Here is an 8,350-nt window from a genome sequence, read left to right as displayed (position 1 = left end):
ATGAGGCTCACAGCAGCCCGGTCGTGAGATCGGCTGACCTGGGCAGTTCCGGGTTCCAGTTGATGCTGGACTATCAGGCGTGCCGGACAACTGGATGCTGAACTATTGGAGTTTTACTGTACATTAAATACTAAAGCAGTGATACTCAGATCTTAGTGGTTCAGGAGCCAAACTAGTGATTGACAGTACCCAAAACAGCCACACTCTTGTCAATTCATTGTTTCCTTTACCCTATGTACACACACATTCTCATTCTTCTCTCGGGATGGAGAGGGTGATCTTAGGGAGAAAAAAGAACCACTACAAATTCAGATATCCCAACACTTCTTGGTTTGTTAGCTACCTTGAATCTCAGTTTACTTAGATGTTGAGTTTGAGTTTTTGCTAGCTATTCTGGCCAGGGCTACGCTAAAGGGGGAAGGTCGAAGTAAGATACATCCCCCCGCCCACACACACACACACACACACACACACACACACACACTCACAGAGCAAAATGAGGGCCCATGTATTCTAGAAGTCATTAATAACACAGTAAAAATGCCCTGACTGGTTAATAACTTAGATTGGTTAATAATTAAATCCTACAGTGTTTTGAATATCATGTGCTGCAAAGAGCCTCAGTCTAAATATCTCTGGACTAAAGTTTATTTTTTAATAAAAGTAAAATTGCCATGTATGAAGCTTTTAATTAAAGATTTAACATTTAACACACCAATAGGTGTTGTGTCACCATGATTACATGTTAATATGTAGTTATAGAATTTATTCATGGTGATAGAACAGACTAACTTTCTGAAAACAATATCCAAAGGATCTGTTCCAACCATTTCCAATGAGACCCACAGTCTCCTTATTTCAGGACATTTGGTTTTGTCATAGGTGACCAAATCAAGAAAAAATTAAAATCCAGCCTGAATCTTCAGCCTTTCCCCAACCTAAACCCTGACTCTGTTTTGAAGTTGGCTAAGATGCTTTGAAGGCTTCCCTCTCACGGTGCTAGTGTTTCAGGTCCCAGTTACTGCACCAGTCTCAGTCCTTGGGGTTAGTCCGAATCTCATTCATAAAAGAGGAAAAATCTTGCATATGAGATGTTTCATGTAGACCAGGCACTGGGTCTGAGCAGAGATACTACAAGAGCTGTTGGAGAACCAAAGGTAGGACAAGTTGCAGGCAACTGGAATCCACTGGGACTAGAGTTTTAACAGTTGTAAACAGGGGAGAGAAAAAGGAACAATTACAAATTCAGATAAAACTTTAAATGTTGGGATAAGTTAACTACCTTGAATCTCATTTCACTTAGACATTGAGTTTGACTGTTTGCTAGTTAGTCTGGCCATGTCTACACTAAAGGGGAAGGTCGAATAAAGAATGCAACCCCAGCTATGCTAGTTACATAGCTGGAATCGACACACCTTAATCTGAGTTCCCCATCATCCTCTTAGTGGGACGCTGATGGGAGCAAACGCTCCCATCGGCTTCCCTTACTTCTCGTAGGACCAGGAGTACCAGTCATCGATGGGGAGAGTCCTCTGAGTTCAATTTACCAGGTCTTTACTAGACCCACTAAATTGAATTCCAGAAGATTGATTGTGGCAGCGTCAATCTTCCCTGAAGTGAATACATTGCTCTGTCAGCCATTAGATCTTATTTGTTTTTTCATCAATTGATACTAATGGAAGAAGGTTATATTTTCATAGAGGCTTTGCATTAACAAAGAGATCTATATAAAACTTTCATGCTACACCTGAGTGATAGAATCTAGAGAAATCTATTCCTCATAGATGACTCCCTAAATGATAATATGATAAAGCATATTTATTTCAATCTATACAGAATGTTTTATGAGTGGCTCTTTATCAATTTTTGCAAACAGCCATTCAAAATTTGAATGAATATTTTGTTTAGTTTTGTACACTTTAAAGACCACTATTTGTGAAAAATAGATCGGGTTGCTAGAATATTTAGGGAGGCATTTGTTCTTCCTACCAACAAACCTCTCTGCTTACATACACGGGTGCTGATGGTCACACAAGTCCATTCACAAACCATTGTTTGGTCTTCATTATTTTTTCTGCTGATTAAAAAGTTTCAGCCACCCAGAAAAAATGCTAACCTAACACTAAAGACCAATCCTAACACTGCAAAAAATGAATAGAACAAATAAAACAGCACTGATACAGTGAAAAATTTGTCCAAATTATACAACAAACTCTTACAAACAATGAAATAGCAGAAATCAAGAGAGAAATGCATCATCCCAGAAACAAAGTTCTAGTTAGCCTAGTTTTGTTCTTTGCTTACAAGGAAAACCCATTGGAATTTCACAAAAAATGGTCCAGAAAAGATCTGTCCATACGTTTTAAAATGTTCAATATTATTAGTATACTATTCGATTTAATATGGTTTTTTTCCTCTGTAACTTCTATAATTCTAGTATTAGGCTTGTACAATAACCTTCCAATATGTCTCTTGACATATTACTTGTAAACTACTGTCCGCTCTCATTTTAAATAAGGAACAATCATGCATTGGCAGGGAACTGGGCTGGATTATCTGAACTTTCACTTCTATGATTGATTAGAATATGAATATTACACAGTAAATCTTCCCACTTTGATTTATTTTAATGAGCTATTAAGAAAAATCACTAGTGTTTGGAGACTAAAACTTTTTGCCAGTCTATTAAAGACCTTGTTTTCATTTTCTTTTCCATTAATATTATGTCTTCATCTGTATTTAAAGGTTTGTAGCTAGCTTTAAAATAATTTACTGCACAATAATCACAGTTCATTATGCACAATTCATTATGAATAAGATTAAGTTGAGGGTGCTTAGTCAATTTTATTCAGCAGAAATGTATAATTCTCTCCATTAATACAGTGCGAAACAACAATATTGAGTGCACTTAAATTGCTTCGCTGTGCAGTATGATTCATGAATAAAATATGCAGCATATTCAGGAGAAAATTGTAACAGAATTCATCAGACTAGCACACTAAAATTTATCACACTGATGAATTTATCTGAGTTAATATTCAACCTCGTATCCTTAATTATATATGAATGCTAATGTATGGAATACCAACCTCAAGCTGTAAAGCTGTTACCATGTACCACATTCCATGACAGTGAAGAGTAGCCTAAGCTAACAAAATCCTCCACCAGTGAAGTCAATGTGAGTTTTGCTAGTTTGAGAATAATACATGAAATAAAATATAAAAATAATCATTCCTAGCTCTCACAGAACGTTTCATCAATTTCTTGCAAAGTGATTCACAAGGGAGAGCAGTCTCATTAGCTCCATTTTATAGATGAAGAAACTAAGGCACAGGTGTGATTTGCTCCATTCACTAGGAAACACTGCTCTATATGCAGTAGAAAATATTTATAATAGAATTCTAAACATGTGTATGTATATTATGCAGGCTCTTTAAGCAGGGCCATTAGCAGAAATATTTCCATTTTCCCCAGTGCAAATGGATGTTTTCAATAAAAACAGGTCTGTTGCCAAGATTGTATGGTCTTTGAACTGAAAAAATGTGGAAATTTGTATTTTTGATACACATATACATGCACACTGAAATTCCAAGTGCAAAACCAACTGGCAAACATTCCCTCCAAACTTTTGAAAGGAAAATAGCGACCTTCAAATAGTTCTAAGTTGCATTAGTCACTAGGTTAATGAAGCACTGCTCTGGTGAGATTTCTGTAACAGCTGCAATGATAAACAAATATATATTTTTAATGGAGATATACCTATCTCACAGAGCTAGAAGGGACCTTGAGAGGTCATCAAGTCCAGTCAGCTGTATTAAGTAACATCCTTTACAGATTTGTCCCTAATCCCTAAATGGCCCCCTCAAGGGCTAAACTCACCACGCTAGGTTTAGCAGGCCAATGCTCAAACCACTGAGCTATCTCTTGGGATTGGATGTAGAATCACTACAATAGTTTGTTCAGGGAACCCAAATCCAAATGCCAGCAACATTCAAAAGCAAATGAGGGTTTATGACCCTTGTTTTGATCTGTAGGCTGCAAATCTATATACTTTCTTATCTTCTCCTTTTTTCTATATTTTAGTAACACTAGTAATGCAAGGCCTGCAGGATTTATCCTGTATGAGTTGGCTTCAGCATTAGTGTAGTGTGATAAGTAAGGGTTAATATCTTTTTTAGAAAGTAAACTAAAATATCCTTAATATCTCTTTAGAAAGTGGTGACATTTTCAGTTGTGGTCCCCCAGATCTACTTCCAGAAATAGAGCTTTATAGTCCTCAACCTTTGTGACCTGAGGAAGGGGGACTAACCTGGAACCTTATAGTCAGATTGGTTTGCCATACCCACATAAATGATATCATTCTTCACTCCCAGGCTACAGACCCATCTCTAATTATCTTGAGGAATCCTTCAGATTGTGTCACTTTCATTGTTCTCTACAACTCAGCTATTCAAATTGCATTGTTCTCTGCAACTCAACTATTTCCCTGCCTCTTGCAGCAGTTGCTGTGGCAGCAAATCTGAAGCAGGGGCTAGATTTGTCTTTGGCCAAGTTTACTGTAGGGGAGTAAGTCAACCTAAGATCCACAACTCCAGCTACCATAGCGTTGCTGAAGTCGACGTATCTTAGGTCGAATTTCTGCAGCATCCCCACTGTGGGAGCTCGATGGGAGAAATTCTTCCATTGACTTCCTTTGCTACTTGTGACCCAATGAAGTACCAGAATTGATAGGGGCATGATCGGCAGTCTATTTAGTGGGTCCTTTCTAGACCTGCTAAATCGAACCCCATGACATGGATCTCCTCAGTGTCCATCTCCTGGTAAGACAAGTACTATATGTGGTGTTGCCCAGGGTGGAACCAATAGCTGGCTTGTAGGATGAGGTATTTTCCAGGCTTCCCAAATGTGGAAGCACAAGCAGGAGTTGGAAGGGGAACGCTGTGACTCAGACATGACCAGCAGCAGGTTGACCCTAGAGACAGTCAAAAGGCCTGTGCTTAAAAAGGACCATGATGCTCTTAGAAATATTGTCTCTAATCAAGGTATGGCCCATGATGCTCATTTTTACTAAGTGCTGTTTCTGGGGTGTAGATAAGAGGAAAAATCAGAGTTGAAACTAGAAGCAAGTCAACGTCAGGCACCTCAACTACTCTTTTAATTAAGTCTGGTTAGGAAATGATGTATACTTGGCAGCAACAATATCCATTAATTGTCACTGCCTTTACTGAATTCATTACTAGATTGAATTGCATGAGCACTAAGTGTTCCTTTCAACACTTTTTTCCCCCTTTGTAATAACATAGTGAATCATGAAGGACAATTTCAATGAAAGCCAGGGCAGCCCAGACTGAACTTTAGCACAATTAGAGATAGACTTGTATATTACGTCCCTAAGTCTCCAATCACGGAAACACATGCTTCCGTGGAATCATGCGAGTAATCCCCACTTCTGAATAACAGATTTATGCTTTATTGACTTTAGTAGGACTTAAACACGTACTTAAATGCTGAATTGAGGCTTAGTTCATTGGGACCTTTGAGCACAGGAAAAAAATAGACGCAATCAGAAATTAAAATAATACTACATTTGATATCAACTAAAAGGCCATAAACTTCGATGGTTATTAATTTTTAGACTTATTTTCATGGGCGCGTCATGCATAGATTCATGTTGACATTTTTAAACTGAAAAAACCCCCATTGATTAAAGAAAGAAAATCAATGGCATTGTCTAATTATGTTTCCAGAGAGTGCCAATGCGTTAATGTAAATATGAAATTCACAGAGGTAAATATGCTAAAAGTTTGCTGGCAGGTAGGACAATATAGGTAAGAACTTAATTGTAGATAGAAATCAGGTGGATATAGGTATAAAATAAGACAGAATTTGTTTCAGTGTGTGAAATAATAAGTTTAAATGCCTCACATACATTATCTTCTTGTCCTGATTATGTTGGAATATCAGACAGTCCTGCTGCCAGGAAGGAGGCAAATGAGCCAGCTGCCCCAGGGCCCCGCGATTTAAAAAGGCTGAGGGCTCCCAGAAAGCACCACTGCTATAGCAGCTGTCAGAGACCTGGGCCCTTTAAATTGCTGCCAGACCACCAGGTGGCACATCCCAGATGATGCTGAAGGGCTGGCTAGGGGAGACTACAGTGAATTAGCATATATAACCTGCGCATGAGTATAACCCACACTCAGGTATAATCCATGGATTTTCCACATTGTGTAGAAAAAGTCTTCACCCGCGGACGAGTATAACCCACGTGTTCTATAAGCTAATTCATGGTGATTGCATGTACCATGGGGAGAACAGAGAGCACGGGAGCAGAGGCGGGCGGGGGAATGGAGAGCACAGCGCAGGAGCACTGGCTGGCCAGCTGGAGGGGAGCCGCACTCGCCCCCAGGACCTGTGCAGCTGCAACTCACCCTCCTCCTCCGTGCATCCACAGCCTGGCACAACCCCACGAGTAAAAGTAAATGTGTATACCCCGCGGATATGTATATCGTGCTGGGGTGGGGTGGGGGGTTGTAAAACCATGTATAACCCACGGGTTATATACATTAATTTACGGTAACTCCAGCCCTACCCTTTCCAAAGGCCTGGAGCTGCCCTGTCCTCAGGCCCAAGGCCCAGTGAAGGCTGTCATCAGCCCTGGCATTGGATCTATGGCTTGCTGAAGTTTCTTTGTTTTAGCTCATAGGGTCAAATGCTGGACAATACAGGATATAACTCCTTGTCACATAATTCTCTCAGTCAATAGCAATGATGAATAATCTTGGTTGTGGTTTACTCTTTGTAAACAATGAGGTATTTAGGATAAATATAGGCCCAAGTGCCCAAATATCCATGTGAAGGGTGAACCACACATGTCGCAGTCCCATAAAGCTGGGTTTGCATGTGCAAATAAGGGGGTTGCGTGTGCAATCCCCTTATTTGCACAATTATATGTTCACAATGGCTGTAAATTCATTTGGGGGCTTTGTACTGAAAAGTAAAATGTGAGATTGGAGCTTTGCAGGAATGCATTTATAATATATCTCTTTGGACCATAATATTCATATTCATGGGGCTTTAGTAAGATTATTAAAAACCCAATTATCACCTCTAATATCATTAGCTCACAGACATTTACCTCCCCCCCCATTCCCCTTCTGTTCTGAAATTTGATTTGTCCTTTTCATATGTGTTCATTTTTTTTTAATTGTATCCTTTGGTATATATGGTTGTGACAATTTTCTTCCACTATTTGATCTGAGGAAGTGGGTCTGGCCCACGAAAGCTCATCACCTATTAAACCATCTTGTTAATCTTTAAAGTGCTACATAGTCCTGTTTTTTATTAAAAACCCAGTTATTTAGACTTCCAGTTGGGCCTGGAAGTTAATTTAGGCTCTGATTCAGTAAGGTACTTAAATGTATACTTCTCTTATTGATGCCTATGGGCATGTCTATAGGACGAGGTAGTGCATGGCAAGCTGAGGTGTAAATCTAGCCCACACTAGCCTGCCATGCAATAACTGGGTATATGGACTCTGCTACCATACACCAAAGGTTACCTTGTGTGATTTGTGCACTGTAGTTTCTACCAGCAATAGGCCAAAGGTGCTAGGGAATTGTTAGAGCCTATTTGGGCCATGGTTGAGTGCTGTAGATTTATGCCCCAGTTTGTCAAATACTAACTCATTATGGGAGACAAGTCATAATTGCAAGTTCCATGCTGAACAGAGGTGTTAGTTCACATAGTCCCATACTTCTAATTAGGTCCCAATTACCGTAATTTAACTCTCAGCAACTAAAAAGTTAGAATTGCAACTATGCCATCTAGACTATCCCATGATCTAACACTTGGCCTACTTTATTGTCTAGTGCCTTGACCTATCTGGATCAGGATCTAAATGTCCCAGGTGACTTGAGCAGCATGATTTCCCATACAAAACCAAATCAAATACCTTTCAGGAAATGTTTCCTGATATTCAGTCTAAACCTTTGACTGATTTAATACCATCATTCCTACTTACACCCATTGTCCCACCCTAAATAATTCATTTTGCTGTTTGATGTGCGTAGCGCGTGCTATCATGTCTGGTTTATTTTTAACCATTCTTGGGTGACACCATCACACTCCAATAAACAGGATAACATTGATTCCTCTCATTTAGTCACTAAGCTTTTTTTATTCTTTCATTATTATCTGAGCCAAGTATATGTAAGAAAAAAGTCTGAAAACTTTTTGTATCTAGTGTGAAATGATTACAGAGAAGAGATTGAAATTGCATTTTAAGCAAAGTCTTTTATGGGAATATGTAAGTCATTTACAGTTGCAGTGCAATTCTTTACTCATGGAATTG

Source organism: Pelodiscus sinensis, chromosome 12 (genome assembly GCF_049634645.1).
Source record: "Pelodiscus sinensis isolate JC-2024 chromosome 12, ASM4963464v1, whole genome shotgun sequence".
NCBI lineage: Eukaryota > Metazoa > Chordata > Testudines > Trionychidae > Pelodiscus > Pelodiscus sinensis.
This window is presented reverse-complemented; position numbering follows the sequence as displayed.